This window comes from Trichomycterus rosablanca, chromosome 3 (assembly GCF_030014385.1).
Source record: "Trichomycterus rosablanca isolate fTriRos1 chromosome 3, fTriRos1.hap1, whole genome shotgun sequence".
In the NCBI taxonomy this organism is placed as follows: domain Eukaryota; kingdom Metazoa; phylum Chordata; class Actinopteri; order Siluriformes; family Trichomycteridae; genus Trichomycterus; species Trichomycterus rosablanca.
The window spans coordinates 48,506,212-48,522,563 of record NC_085990.1 but is presented as its reverse complement, the minus strand read 5'-3'; the positions used below and the strand labels follow the sequence as shown (position 1 = coordinate 48,522,563).

The window sequence follows — 16,352 nt, the reverse complement described above, 5'->3', positions numbered from 1 at the left end:
TCAGTTGCTTTCCCTGTAAAGCTGAATATCAATATAGGAACTGAAGCGCATGTTTTTTTTTTTAAATGATGATGCAAACCTTAAAAAGTAGATCGCGATGACCTGTCGATTGAAATAGTAGATCTCAAGCTACGAAAGTGTGGGCACCACTATCTTAGGCCCTCTCTAGACCTCATATATACAGGGGTTCCATTCCATTGATGAATGGGGTGGTGTGGGTGACAGTGTAAGTACAAATGCATCTGTATGGTAGGTATTCATTATCAATTGATTGAGTGTTTGTACAAGATACTGAATAAGTAAAATTAATAAAGTGGCCAGTGAGTGTTCACAGACAGAAAAATCACCAGTTAAAGGTCAATAAAAGGTTATTAAAAATTAGGAGGCCATTAAAAATAATATGAAACATGTTTTCTTGGACAATGTAGCATGTAAATTAATCCCTCAAAAAATAAATAAATAAATAAATAGATAAGTAAATAAATAAAATAAAAAAGTAAATAAATAAATAAGGAATAAATAAATAAAATACATAAGTAAATAAATAAAATAAAGTAAATAAATAAAAAAATAAATAAAATAAAAAATGCATGCACTACAGGTGTAAACATTTGACTTTTACTGTACATTAAAAATAATATGAAACATGTTTGCTTGGACAATGTAGCATGTAAATGAATCCCTCAAAAAATAAATAAATAAATAAATTAGTAAATAAATAAATAAGTAAATAAATAAATAAAATACATAAGTAAATAAATAAAATAAAAAAGTAAATAAATAAAATAAAAAGTAAATAAATAAATAAAATAAAAAATGCATGCACTACAGGTGTAAACATTTGACTTTTACTGTACATTTGGCAAAAATATTTTAGACTTTAGATAATATGATTAAATATTATAAAGTCTAAAAGGTAAAAATCTGATTCTTTTTAATTAATAATTAAGAGAACACAATACATGCAATTTTCTTTAATTCGCCTGAACACCCACATAACACATTATCTCGTGGACAGCATCACCCATGTTGTTTCTAACATGTTCACGTGTGCACGTACCACACGTGCGCCCACATACCAAGTACGTTTTAATTATTCCGGTGATTGAAACGTGTTGTGCTGATGTGCTGAAGGGTCGTGCCCTCTCCTGACAGTAATGACTCCGTCATCAAAAGGTTTTATCTCCTCCTCTCTTCTTCTAAATAGAGGTCAGTGAAATCTCGGCCCCACTGGCTTTCAGAGGACAAAAAATACCTCTCAGCAGCCTGATTCTCTGTCTTCATCCGCTCTCATGCGGAATACCAACTAAACAAGACCATCAGAAGGCAATCGTGCTGCATTTAGGAGCCTGTTCATGTCTGTGTTTCTATAAGCTTTAGTGAAACGTTCTCCACAGCGTGTGTGATGTTGCTGGAAGACTTTATCGGTTCTGTCCTGTAACCGGTTGTTCTTTATTTATCAGGAATGAATTCCTTCCTGATAATCAGTCAACAAGCTAATCAACCAATCAAGATTTTTACTCCTACTAATCCTACTCTGCTGCTGCTACTACCTCTATTGGAGAGATGCCACACATAATTTCATTGTACCTGTATGTACTGACAATAAAGATTCTATTCTAATCAGACCTGTTTCCTGCCAGCTGTCCATCAAGCAGGTCATTTCAGATTTTTAAATATAGCTTTATCACTGCCATTCATACCAGCATCTGATCTGCTGTGTACAGACGCTCCCCATCCAACCTGACGGAGCTTGCAAGGATATGCCAAGAGAAATGGGCAAAAATGTCCAGAAACAAGTGTGCCAAGCTCATAGCTTCTTTCCCAAGATTCCTTGAAGCTGTAATTGCTGCCAAAGGTGCATCAACCAAGTATTAGGCTAAGGGTGTGTACAGATACAGTATGTAACCCCTAAATAAACCATTTTTATCAGTAAAATAAAATAAAAATAAAATAAAAGAACTCAATCTATTATAGAATGAGTCTGTAATCTAATAAAACGTGGAGAAGGTAAAAGGGGTGTGCAGACTTTCTGGCTTGACTATATGTATGTATGTATATACACCGATCAGCCATAACATTAAAACCACCTCCTTGTTTCTACACTTACTGTCCATTTTATCAGCTCCACTTACCATATAGAAGCACTTTGTAGTTCTACAATTACTGACTGGTCCATCTGTTTCTCTGCATGCTTTTTTAGCCCGCTTTCACCCTGTTCTTCAATGGTCAGGACCCCCACAGAGCAGGTATTATTTAGGTGGTGGATCATTCTCAGCACTGCAGTGACACTGACATGGTGGTGGTGTGTTAGTGTGTGTTGTGCTGGTATGAGTGGATAAGACACAGTTTTTAAATACCGTGTCCACTCACTGTCCACTCTATTAGACACTCCTACCTAGTTGGTCCACCTTGTAGATGTAAAGTCAGAGACGATCGCTCATCTATTGCTGCTGTTTGAGTTGGTCATCTTCTAGACCTTCATCAGTGGTTACAGGATGCTGCCCACGGGGCGCTGTTGGCTGGATATTTTTGGTTGGTGGACTATTCTCAGTCCAGCAGTGACAGTGAGGTGTTTAAAAACTCCAGCAGCACTGCTGTGTCTTGTCCACTCATACCAGCACAACACACACTAACACACCACCACCATGTCAGTGTCACTGCAGTGCTGAGAATCATCCACCACCCAAATAATACCTGCTCTGTGGTGGTCCTGTGAGTCCTGACCATTGAAGAACAGGGTGGAAGCAGGCTAAAAAAGTACGTAGATAAATAGATGGACTACAGTCAGTAATTGTAGAACTACAAAGTGGTTCTATATGGTAAGTGGCGCTGATAAAATGGACAGTGAGTGTAGAAACAAGGAGGTGGTTTTAATGTTATGGCTGATTAGTGTATATATATACTGTATATTAATATTTTATATTTTGTGTAGACTGAGTACCTGGAAAAAACTTAGAGTTGAGGCTCAAACCGGCGGCACCCACACCAGCTCCCTGCTATTAGTATGATTTCAGCCACACAGCTCTGGTGAAATAAGGTGCATTTGCAGGCAGAACAGCAGGAGACAGGCTGCGGACTCTAATTGAAATGCCTAAGATAAGGTTTGCTCTGAGGTGTCAGGGAGGGTTAGGGATGTGTTATCAGATCCGAAAAGAAAGATGGCCTCCTCCGCTCAGAGCCGGGATTCACAGCGGCAGTGCATCAGCGCCGTGATCAAGCCTGATTACGGTCGGCCAGAGAGAGATCATCTCCCTACGCGCTGCGCCGGGACCTAGCGGCCCACAGCAGACACCTCTGATTACCCGAAACTCAGAGCCGGGAAGACGAGACACCCAGAACCCTGAGCTGAGACACTGAGACACAGATCACGTCTGGCATCACAACAGCCTCCTGCAGCAAACATTCATCAATCAGCGCTCCCAGCATGCTAATCACTCCACATACAATCACAATCTGACTGCAGACTGGAGCTCAGCGCTGATTTTGAGCTGTTAAAAGACATAATATTTCTGCTGAAGCTTTGACAGAGTTATTAACATTGCATGAGACGAGTGGGTGAGCGGTAAAAAGGCGGCTGCTCCATCACTCTTTCCCTTGATCTCATCACTGTCCCTCACACTGTTCCTCTCTGTCTGGAACAGACACTAACTCTCGGTAGCTGCCGAATGATGATATTAAACTTTTAAATTCGTCATCTAGCATAAATTACATAGTAAATCTGGACAAATGCACTATGTGGCTAGTGGTGAAAAAAATCTCCTCTGTTACACCAGCCTTTTAAGACCAGAGCTTTGATTTTTTATGCGATTTCTATCTTGGTTTTCTTACCATATTTATTGTCTAGGACTTTTGCTTCCACTAGATGGCAGACAAAAGTGTCTACTAATGGGGACAGCAGGTCTAAGTTAAGCAGAATGAGGTATAAGGCATAACAAAGCCAGACGGGGTCACAAGAGGCTACACTTTTCTGTTTACTGTAGGGTGGCCAACCGTCCAGCTTTAGGTCAGACAGTCCGGTTTTTCAGCTGCCAGTCCTCCACCCATGCATTGCTAGGACGGACACTTAAAAATCCTCCTTTTGGAGTGAACTGGTTACATTTTTGATCAATATTATCTGTCATTGGCTCAGGTACATGTCAAAACAAATGCTTTGTATTTCATTGGTTTAACAGCCTCATTTGACTGCTTATAGTGCTACCTATCGTGGGCGGACCTTCTGCGATTGGCCAGCAGAAGGTCCGCCCTCTAAATGCTAGTCTGTGATTGGGTGGTTGAATTTCGCCCGCTCGCTCTGTTCTCTACTTGAGTCAATTATTCAGCTCTCATGCTCAGGAATGCTGCAAAAATGCCAACATTTGGTGAGTAAAACAGTAATTTGTTATAGAATTCTTGCTTAAATTGGTCAAAAACTCTGTTATATGGGTTATGGTTTCATTCTGTATGTTGCAGTATCACGTCCCCCTGTTCCTGGTATGACGTCCTCCTTTTGGGGGTGTAATGTCCTCCTTTTTGTGACTATGAATGTGGCCACCCTAGTTTACTGTGATAGAAAGAGGTATATAAAATCACTAACAGACAGGTACAGAACTTTAAAAAGAGGACCTATCATTGTTTAATGTATAAAACAGTAAGTGCTTCATTCTGATCTGAGTCTATGAGTGTTAGGCCTGTCCTAAGAAACTTTGCTCATCTGAAGGACAATGGACTGTTGACTCAATGACCACTTAATTATGCTCACCTATGTTGTACATACATTGACTGTACATTCACTATATGGCCCAATGTATTTATTTTATTAGGATTTAATGTCATGTTTAATACACTTTGGTTACATTCCTGACAGAAACGGTAGTTACTCATGACACGATTTATCAGTTCAAGTTCAATATCACACAGTCATGGACAATGTAGTATCTTCAATTCTTCTCACTTGCATGTATTTGGACTGTGGGAGGAAACCGGAGCACCCGGAGGAAACCCACGCAGACACGGGGAGAACATGCAAACTCCACAGAAAGGACCCGGACCGCCCCACCTGGGGATCGAACCCATTATCTTCTTGCTGTGAGGTGACAGTGCTACCCACTAAGTCACCGTGCAGCCCGCACAGAGATCAGTATCACGTACAGAGAGTCACACACCGCTCTCCATTATCCCCCCAGCAGAGGCTGTAATTGCGGCAGTGATGAGGAATCCCTCCCACTCAGAACATGTTAGCCAATCACATCTGTGGCAGACGTTAGCCAGCCAAAAGCCAGCTGAGATTCGAACTTAAGCACTCTAAATCTTAGCACTGATGGGCTAGCATGTTTTACCGCTGCACCACTCGAGCTCATACAGTTTTTATTTTAGAACAGTTTTTTGTTTGGTACATTTTATTTATAATGTCAGGTGTTAATGTAATACATTTAGGGGCATTAAAATGTGCACAGTAAGATATTTTTATAGTCTTTCTTACATTTGGTACATTAAATGTTTAAGTGCAACATTATTTTACTATTTTAGTGTATAACTGTGTCCTCAGTGTCCAGGGAATAAACTATTTTGTTTAAAAAGGGGTGAACTGTGCATTACATTTAAAAAAAATAAATAATAATAAATAAATAAATGAATAATTAAATAAATAAATAAATACATAATTAAATAAATAAATGAATAAAAAAAAAATACATAAATAATAAATAAATTAATAAATATATAAATAAATGAATAAATAATTAAATAAATACATAAATAATAAATAAATTAATAAATATATAAATAAATAAATACATAAATAATTTAGGATATATTACATTTAAAAACAAAATTACGCAATTGATAGAATAATGGACAGATGAATCAATTTAATTGATTATCAAAACAAGTCAATCAGGTGTTATGTAATAAATAATATGTTTCAACATTGTGGGAACAGTTTCAGCAGTTAAATAAAGAAAAATAGAGTAAAACTCCAAAATAGGGGACTCACTATCTTTGTTTACTGCAAAAAACAAGTAGATAAAACAGTTGATGTCTGAAAAGTTTATTTTTTGATGCAAACACAAAAATCCATTTTGCCTGGTCTTCAGAAGCCGCCAGTACGAGAACACGGCTCACCTAAGCAGCGTTTGATAAGGACAGCCTTAGGTGGGGATATAAAAATAGATGTAAACATCCGACAATAGAAATTAATGAGCTAAATCAGGTACTGCTGGCCTGTCGCTGGTGGCTGTGGCTGAGCAGAAGGACAGAAGCTGACAAGCTTGTTTGAACGCAAAGCTTCTTCAGAATCAACGAGACAGCCTGTCAACCTGCCGTCACACCCAGCGTCTCCTCCGTCTATTAAAGACCTTTATCGTTACTACATCTGAGCAGAGCTGTACAGACGGCGGTCCTGCTTTCATCCGCCTCATCACACGTTCATTACCGTCGATACAGCGGCAGCGTGACGCCGTCTCAGAGCTCCGCCCACTTTACAGAAGAATGACTCAGTGCTGTAGGTACTCTGTCCTAACCTTCACCCTCACTTAGTGCTGGGCGATAAAATGATCTCGATTTGTACCGCGATACACTTTTTCTCGATTATGATGATTTAAGCTTTGAGCATATTTTCGTTTCTATTGTTCCGTTCCACCTCAGTTGCGGCAAAAAGCCATAATGGACAGATTAATTAATTTAATTAATTATCAAAGCAAGTTCATCAGCTGTTATGATATAAATAATATGATCCAACATTGTGGAACAGTTGTTCATTTCATTGATTATCAAGTTTTGGATGGGACAGCTTTGGTCTATCAACTGGAAGTTGTAGACTAGAGGTTAAGGTGCTGTACTAGTAATCAGAAGATCGCTGGTTCAAGCCCCACCACTGCTAGGTTGCTGCTGTTGGGCCCTTGAGCAAGGCCCTTAACCCTCAATTGCTTAAACTGTATACTGTCACAGTTCTGTAACTCGCTTTGGATAAAAGCGTCTGCTAAATGCCGAAAATATAAATTTAGAGGGCAGCTGTAGCCTTGCGGTAAAGGTACTGAACTAGTAATCAGAAGATTGCTGGTTCAAGCCCCACCACTGCCAGGTTGCTACTTTTGGGCCCTTGAGTAAGGCCCTTAACCCTTAATTGCTCAGAATGTATACTGTCACACTGTAAGTCGCTTGGATAAAGGCCTCTGCTAAATGCCGAAAATGTAAATGTAAATGTAAACAGGAAGGTTGAGAGTTTGAATCCCAGCTCTGCCATGCAGCCACTGTTTGGCCCTCGAGCAAGGCCCTTAACCCTCTCTGCTCCAGGGGCGCCGTACAATGGCTGACCCTGCACTCTGACCCCAGCTTTTAAGCAAGCTGGGATATGTGAAGATAGAAATTTGTTGTACTGTACATCTGCATATGTATATATGACCAATAAAGGCGTTCTATTCTGAAGCAGCCCAATCATGTGGTGTTGGCGTAAAAGCCGGCACAATAGCCAATCAGGCTGCACGCTGAATTACACAATGTGAGGAACTGCGCTTAAACAGTAGCAAGCTAGGAAGATGGCCAGTGAAGAGAAGCCTAAAAGCAAAAGAGTAGGTGAAGGTGAGCCGTCTGCTCTTGGTGACGTTGTTCCAAAGAAAGACTGATGGAGGTGGAAGTCTGACCAAGTGCAGTTATTTATTTGGACTATTGTAATGGTCTCTTAACTGGACTTCCCAAAAAGACCATTAAACAGTTCCAGCTCATTCAGAACGCTGCTGCTAGAGTTTTAACTAAGACGAAGAGAACTGAGCACATCACTCCAGTTCTAAAATCTCTACACTGGCTTCCGGTTAGTTACAGAATAGAATTTAAAGTGCTGCTACTGGTCTATAAATCACTGAATGGGTTCGGCCCAGAATACATCTCAGAAATGTTTAGAGAATATAAACCCAGTAGATCTCTTAGATCCATGGACTCAGGTCAGCTAGTTGAGCCCAGAGTCCAAACTAAACATGGTGAAGCAGCATTTAGCTGTTGGGCTGCATATAACTGGAACAGACTGCCAGGAGATATTAGATGTTCCTCAAATGTAGAAATCTTTAAATCCAGGTTAAAAACATTTCTTTTTTCTTGTGCCTATGATTGAGCTCGAAATTTTTGCTATTACCCTCATTTTACCATATTTCTTTTAGTTTTTCATGCTCTTCTAAATTGTAGGGTATATTTTACTATATTTTCTTTTGTTTTCATGTTCTTAATTTTTTATCTCGTTTGAATTTCATGTTCTCTTAATTGTAACTAAATGTTTGCAAGAAGTCTTTCTGAGGTTTTAGATCTCAGGAATGTTTTAATGCTTTTAATAAATTTTTTCCTTATGTAAAGCACTTTGAATTGCCACTGTGTATGAAAGGTGCTATACAAATAAACTTGCCTTTATTTATTAGGATTTTACCGTCATGTTTTACACACTTTGGTTACATTCATGACAGGACAGATAGTTACTGGTTACACAATATTCATCACTTCAAGTTTAATGGACAATTTTGTATCTCCAGTTCACCTCACTTGGCAACAGTGCTATCCACAAGCCACCGTTTTGCCATTAAAGATTAAAGTAATAAAATAAAAGTAGGACAGAGATAAACAAAGAAACGGCAATAATAATAATAATAATAATAATAAAATTATAATTATAATAATAATAACGGCAATAATAATAACGGCAATATTAATAATATTAATAATAATAATAATAACGGCAATAATAATAATAATAATAATAACGGCAATAATAATAACAATAATAATAATAATAATAACAATAATATTAATAATAATAATAATAATAATAATAATGGCAATAATAATAATAATAATAATAATAATAACGGCAATAATAATAACAATAATAATAATAATAACAATAATATTAATAATAATAATAACGGCAATAATAATAATAATAGTAATAATAATAGTAATAATAATGCCAAAAAATGCCACTAAGCCCTCTTCCCATCACTAACACCTCACAGAATGATCTGAATGACTAAACGTCTTCATAAACAACCTGACTGCAGTCCCATTATCTGAGCACTAGATGTCCCCTGTTCTCCATCTTTAAACAGTGGACAGAAGCTGGAATATTGATGAGTGGTGGGAGACGGACGTGGGAATGATGGCTGATAGACTGGGCTTTAGTCCACCAGGCAGCTGCTGAATTGAGGATCAGTAAGGCTACTGTACAACAGTCACGGTCATCACTCCAGCCAGGTCCCTGCAGGGGGGCAGGTCAAAGGTAACTTTTCTACTTTTCAACCCCTCCTAAATTCTGTACCGCCCCCAAACCTGCTCAGATTTGTGCTCAGATTTGGAGTCAATGTTCTGCTGAAGATAATCCTGATCTATGAGCAGATCTGCAGCTGTGATTTAAACCCGAGTTGTACGGCTATACAATCTCCTTAGGCGTATTTATGTCTATAAAGCCCATGTGGCATTTAGGAATCAGTGTTTGAACTGAAACCACGTCATTAACTGTCAGAGGCAACAGAAGCAACTATAAAAGCACAGAATTGTTGCTTGAGATGCTACTGTGTGAGGTTGTTCCTTTTTTTATATATGGTTACATGGAGTGCGATAACATAAGAATTACTGAAACCAACTATAAAACTGCTAGATTCGAACCCTGGATCTTGTTGGTGGGATAGTGTTTGTTTGTTTATTAGAATTTTAACGTCATGTTTTACACGCTTTGGTTACATTTATGACAGGAACGGTAGTTACTCATTACACAAGATTCATCAATTCACAAGTTTATATCAAACAGTCATGGACAATTTAGCATCTCCAATTCACCTCACTTGACTGTGGGAGGAAACCGGAGCTCCCGGAGGAAACCCACACAGACATGGGGAGAACATACAAACTCCACACAGAAAGGACCCGGACCGCCACACCTGGGGATCGAACTCAGGACCTTCTTGCTGTGAGGCGACAGTGCTACCCACTTAGCCACCTGTGTGTGTGAGTAGACACCAGTCCACCACCACTAAGATTCAGGGTTCGAATCTAGCAGTTCTCAACCGGCCATGCAGACATAATTTGGCTATATCAGTTGGGGTGGAGCCACAGTGGAGTCATTGCTGGACTGAAAATAGTCCACCATCCAAAAACATCCAGCCAACAGCGCCCCGTGGGCAGCGTCCTGTGACCACTGATGAAGGTCTAGAAGATGACCAACTCAAACAGCAGCAATAGATGAGCGATCGTCTCTGACTTTACATCTACAAGGTGGATCAACTAGGTAGGAGTGTCTAATAGAGTGGACAGTGAGTGGACAGTGAGTGGACACGGTATTTAAAAACTCCAGCAGTGCTGCTGTGTCTGATCCACTCATACTAGCACAACACACACTAACACACCACCACCATGTCAGTGTCTCTGCAGTGCTGAGAATGATCCACCACCCAAATAATACCTGCTCTGTGGTGGTCCTGTGGCGGTCCTGACCACTAAAGAACAGCATGAACAAAGCTAACAAAGCATGCAGAGAAACAGATGGACTACAGTCAGTAATTGCAGAACTACAAAGTGCTTCTATATAGTAAGTGGAGCTGATAACATGGACAGTGAGTGTAGAAACAAGGAGGTGTATAATGCTAGCAGATAAAAGAATTCACATACAGAACAATGTGTGCACCACTCAGCGACAACATAAGCAGCACTGCCACACTTCATACAAAACAATGGCACAGCCGGCACAAAAGCCATTTTACCCCGAACGATGTGCCTGTACCCTCAGCCACTAACACTGGTAAGGTATTTAATGAAGACTTCATTTGGCCCTTTATGCTTTATAGCCAAACTGTCCTTATAGGAAAGAGACGGCAAGCCCAAGACCTGCATTAGCGAGGAAAGCCGTGCAGGTACAAAATAAACCAGCATCGAATCGTGGTCTACTCCTAGAAAAGCCGGCAACCAGAAGACACAACGAGGTCAGAAACTCCAGCTGCAGCTCAGCCACAGTTACACCGATACTCTATTAGCACAGCTGCACTCTGGGACGTGAGCCGAGGTGTCGCGAATATGCGCTACGTTAGCGGTAATAGCTTGCTATGAGCTGAGCAGAATGAATGGGGTAGGAGTGGTGGTCAGGCCTCGACCTGGAATCCCCATCCATCATTTCTATTTATAAGCTCAAGTCCTTCAACCAGCGCGAGCTCAGAACCCTGCCGAGAGTCGAGTCCTGCGCCGTGTGAAAATGACAGCGTGGACGAATCAGTCGAGAGCGCTCGAGCTGGACGGTAGCGTATATGCGTACACGCGGAGGGACGGACGAACTAATCACGTTATTGACTGCTTAACCCTTCAATCGTCTGCTCAATCATCCGAGTCTATGTACAGTGGTACCTTGAAACTCAACGTCAGTTGGTTCTGGGAGTGGCGTCGAGTTTCAATGTCGTTTTTCCCATAAGGATGTTTGGGAAACCTGTTAATGCATTCCGTGGTCTCGTGGAATTGCATATAATTTAGGCTAATGTAAAATAATGGGGTTGTTTATGACACTTATACACTGACAATAACACAAATAGAATCTAAAAAACACTGAAAAACAATTAAAAAAAGGTAAAAATGAAATATCTTTATTAATATCTTTGCTTAATCATGCAGATGCTTGATCTTGGAATACTGTATTCTGTTCAGTACCGGCGCATTCACATGAGAAGTGACAAAACTGCGTTTGCGCTGATGCATTGTTATTTCCCATGGACGGCACGGTGGCTAAGTGGGTAGCACTGTCGCCTCACAGGAAGAAGGTCCTGGGTTCGATCCCCAGGTGGAGCGGCCGGGTCCTTTCTGTTTGGAGTTTGCATGTTCTCCCCGTGTCTGCTTGGGTTTTCTTCGGGTGCTCCGGTTTCCTCCCACAGTCCAAAAACATGCAGGTGAGGTGAATTGGAGACACTAAATTGTCCAAGACTGTGTTCAATATGAACTTGTGAACTGATGAGTCTTGTGTAACACGTAACTACCGTTCCTGTCATGAATGTAACCAAAGTGTAAAACAAGACGTTAAAATCCTAATAAACAAAGAAACATTTCTCATGGAGTTTGACGGTGCACAAAACTTAACGTGACCTATTGTACTAAAACAGGGGTGGGGAACCTCCGGCCCGCGGGACGTATACGGCCCCCCGCTCAATCAAATGTGGCCCGCCATATATTTCCTACATGTTATTGTTTTTAATTTATTAATTTATTAATCATCATAATCATCTGTTCCGCATAATCCGTTTCAGTGTCGCGTAGCAACAAGGTAAACAAAGCCGCCCAGGCGTCTCTGTCTCCGCAATTAATGATGATGTGTATATCAAATTAACCAATGAGCTGCGACAACCGTGACTGTAGGTTCGTCCAGTTAGCTGCGTCTTTCTGGTTTAAGTTTGTAAAAATGTCGAAGCGCAGGAAAGTTGATGATGAATGTCGCGTCTTTCAAGAAAAAAAGACAACGGATTTCTTTTTTTGTAGAAGTGAAAGGAAAGCCAGTATGTTTCATTTGTGGAGAATCTCTCGCTGTTCTTTTTTTTGTGTTTTTTTTGTTTTTTACCCCTTTTTCTCCCCTTTTAGCGCATCCAATTGTTCAATTAGCATCGTGCTTCCTCTCTGTCTATGCCGAACCCTGCCCTGACGGAGGTGATTGAAGCTAACCCGTATCCCCTCCGAAACACGAGCAGCAGCCAGATGCATCTTTGCCACCCACACATTGACGAGTTTGGCGCCACCTAGCGTTGCATGCGGAGACACACACCCTAAGGGCACCCTCTCCCATCTCTGTGTAAGCGCCTCCAATCAGCCGGCAGAGAACGCAATCGCATTCTGACAGAGAGAGACCCACATCCGGTTCTTTGTCCCACCCCCCACATGAGCAACCGGCCAATCGTTGCTCATATAGCCACTCGGCTTCGAACCGGTAAAGCAAGGCTGGATTCGATACCACGTTCTCAGAATCCAGCCCTGGTTGCAGCGCGTTTCTTTTTACCGCTGCGCCACCTGAGCGGCTATCTCTCGCTGTTCTAAAGAAAAATTATATTGATCGGAACGAGCAGGGATCGGAACGAGCGGAGAAAATAAAGGTGCTCAAACATAATTTGATTGCACAGCAAACTTCCTTCACACGACCCAGAAAGGAACTGGACAGTGTGACTGAGGTGAGTTATGTGGTGAGTTCACTACCGTCACACTGAAATGATGATAAGGTAAGTCTGAGATCAAATATAAGCACTACATGACATCAGCATAATTTATAAAGCCTGTATTATTTGGCTGTGTGTTGCATCATTGTAGTATGTGGCCCGTGACCAGATATGTAATTATTAATCTAGCCCTCGGTGGATAAAAGGTTCCCCACCCCTGTACTAAAACAACAATTCTTACAATTTCTCAGAACCTCGAGCTGTAACACAAGTTTAAAAGTGAAACAGTGAGGGAAATCCAGATAAACACAGATACATGTGGAGCTTTCAGAGTGAATCTGATGGTTGTTCCACACAAATGCAGATTCGTCTCATATTCACACTTTGATGACGTTCTACCGCACCGCTCAAGACGAGCGCTAAATGGAAACATTGAGTTTAAGGGTACGAATTTCTCAATGATGGGCACTGAGTTTCAAAGATTTCGAGTTTAAGGGATGATGAGTAACAAGGTACCGCTGTACTTGAGTAAAAATAAGCTGTATTTAAATAATGTTGTTTGAGCCACATCTACTCTTGGATGATGTTCAGCTCCAATTGCCATATAGAAGCACTTTGTAGTTCTACAATTACTGACTGTAGTCCATCTATTTCTCTACATACTTTTTCAGCCTGCTTTTACTCTGTTCTTCAATGGTCAGGACCACCACAGAACCACCACAGAGCAGGTATTATTTAGGTGATGGATCATTCTCAGCACTGCAGTGACACTGACATGGTGGTGGTGTGTTAGTTTGTGTTGTGCTGGTATGAGTGGATCAGACACAGCAGCGTTGCTGGAGTTTTTAAACACCTCACTGTCACTGCTGGACTGACAATAGTTCACCAAGCAAAAAAATATCCAGCCAACAGCGCCCTGTGGGCAGCGTCCTGTGATGACTGATGAAGGTCTAGAAGATGACCAACTCATACAGCAGCAATAGATGAGCGATCGTCTCTGACTTTACATCTACAAGGTGGATTAACTAGGTAGGAGTGTCTAATAGAGTGGACAGTGAGTGGACATGGTATTTAAAAACTCCAGCAGCGTTGCTGTGTCTGATCCACTCATACCAGCACAACACACACTAACACACCACCACCATGTCAGTCACTGCAGTGCTGAGAATGATCCACCACCTAAATAATACCTGCTCTGTGGGGGGTCCTAACCATTGAAGAATAGGGTGAAAGCAGGTTAAAACAGTATGTAGAGAAACAGATGGACTACAGTCAGTAATTGTAGAACTACAAAGTGCTTCTATATGGTAAGTGGAGCTGATAGCATAGACAGTGAGGAGGTGGTTCTAATGTTATGGCTGATCAGTGTTATATATATATATATATATATATATATATATATATATATATATATATATATATATATATATTATAGTTTGTGTTGGTATAGTGCCAAGAAACTAAGAAATGCAAAGAAATAATATTGTTAAACATTATTTTCTAGGAGAGACCATTAACGGGTTAAGAGAACTGGGTGATGGCTGATGATTTAAAGAGCAAAATCTATTTGTATTGGAAAGCGTTTTTTTCTCTCCCACTTGAACCATCCTTCTCTTCACCACACACGCAAATGCCCACGTCCATCATTTCAGCGTGCACTTAAACGCCCATGCACATCCTCACGCAATTAGAAACTTTTGCTCTTTAACAGAGAGCGCTCGGCATGGACGGCAGCTTGATAAACTGCCATTATTACGGCTATTTCCCCACTATCACTTATTCAAGTGAGTGCATTAAGATATTTAAGCCTGATTGACAGCCTCATCGAGCTAAGTGATGGAGCAAATTAATGAGCGGCGTGCGGGAGATACGTAGCGGCCTCGCTTCTGACTTTCAAAGTCGGATAAATACGGCCGAATTATATAATTGACCTTACAGGTGCTGTATTTTTACCGCGCATGCATACGGAGGATAAAAAGCGGCATAAATATTAATGCGTCGAAATCTCCATACGCAAATAAGCAGTGTAATATCAGAGGATAAGAGCTGCTGAGAGGGTAACACAGGCCGGGGAAGATCGGGCGGACAAAATGAACAAAATGTTTAATCTGACACAACCTTTACGCCTGAAGAGCGAGCGGCTTTAGCGATCCACGCTGCTGAAAATAAATGGGGGAGTCAGGCGGGCGCAGCTGGTAGAGTAAATGTCACACTGTCCTGAGAACACGTGTCCTGAGGATCTGAGTTTGGTCGTTTTATTATTCCTTCTGTTGTCCTGAAACTGTGGTCATCTCCCACCTCCAAAAAACATGCAGATAATGGATTGACTGCTCTGAAGTTTAAGAACAGCTACAGTCGTACATGGGCGGCATGGTGGCTCAGTGGGTAGCACTGTCGCCTCACAGCAAGAAGGTCCTGGGTTCAATTCCCAAGTGAAGCGGTCCGGGTCCTTTCTGTGTGGAGTTTGCATGTTCGCCTCATGTCTGTGTGGGTTTCCTCCAGGAGCTTATTCCTGCAGGAGATTATTGTTTGACATTAAAAACTTGAACTAAGCAGCCGCTCAGGTGGCGCAGCGGTAAAAAGACATGCTGCAACCAGGGCTGGATTCTGAGTACGTGGTATCGAATCCAGCTCTGCTTCACCGGTTCGAAGCTGAGTGGCTGTATGAGCAATGATTGGCCGGTTGCTCAGTTGGGGGGTGGGTCTCTCTCTGTCAGATTAGAGGCGCCTGCACAAGAGATGAGGAAGAGTGCCCTTAGGGAGTGTCTCTCCGCATGCAACGCTAGGTGGCGCCAAACTCATAAAAATGTGTGGGTGGCAAAAATGCATCCGGCTGCTGCTCATGTTTCGGAGGGGATATGGGTTAGCTTCGATCTCCTCGGTCAGGGCAGGGTTCGGCATGGACAGAGAGGAAGCACGATGCTAATTAAACGGGGGAGAAAAAAGGGAAAAATTATATAAAATTATATTTAAAAAAATAAATAAATAAATAAAAAAAAACTTGAACTAATGAATCTTGTGTAACCAGTAATTATCTGTCCTGTCATGAATGTAACCAATGTAACAAGTGTGTAAAACATGACGTTAAAAATCCTAATAAAATAAATACAAACATCTATGTGTACTTGTGTTATGTGTATAAAAGCTGCAGGAACACTGTAATTTCCCTTTGAGAATTAATAAAGTCTTATCTTAGGTCTGAATGTGTGTTCTGCAGTGGAAGGT

At 41.0% G+C, this 16,352-nt stretch overlaps 1 protein-coding gene across 1 annotated transcript in view; it reads right to left on the bottom strand.

Annotated features, from left to right (window-relative positions):
- Positions 1 to 16,352, bottom strand: part of ascc3 (activating signal cointegrator 1 complex subunit 3) — a 283,422-nt gene that overhangs the window by 93,814 nt on the left and 173,256 nt on the right. The gene's annotated exons all lie outside the window — the stretch shown is intronic.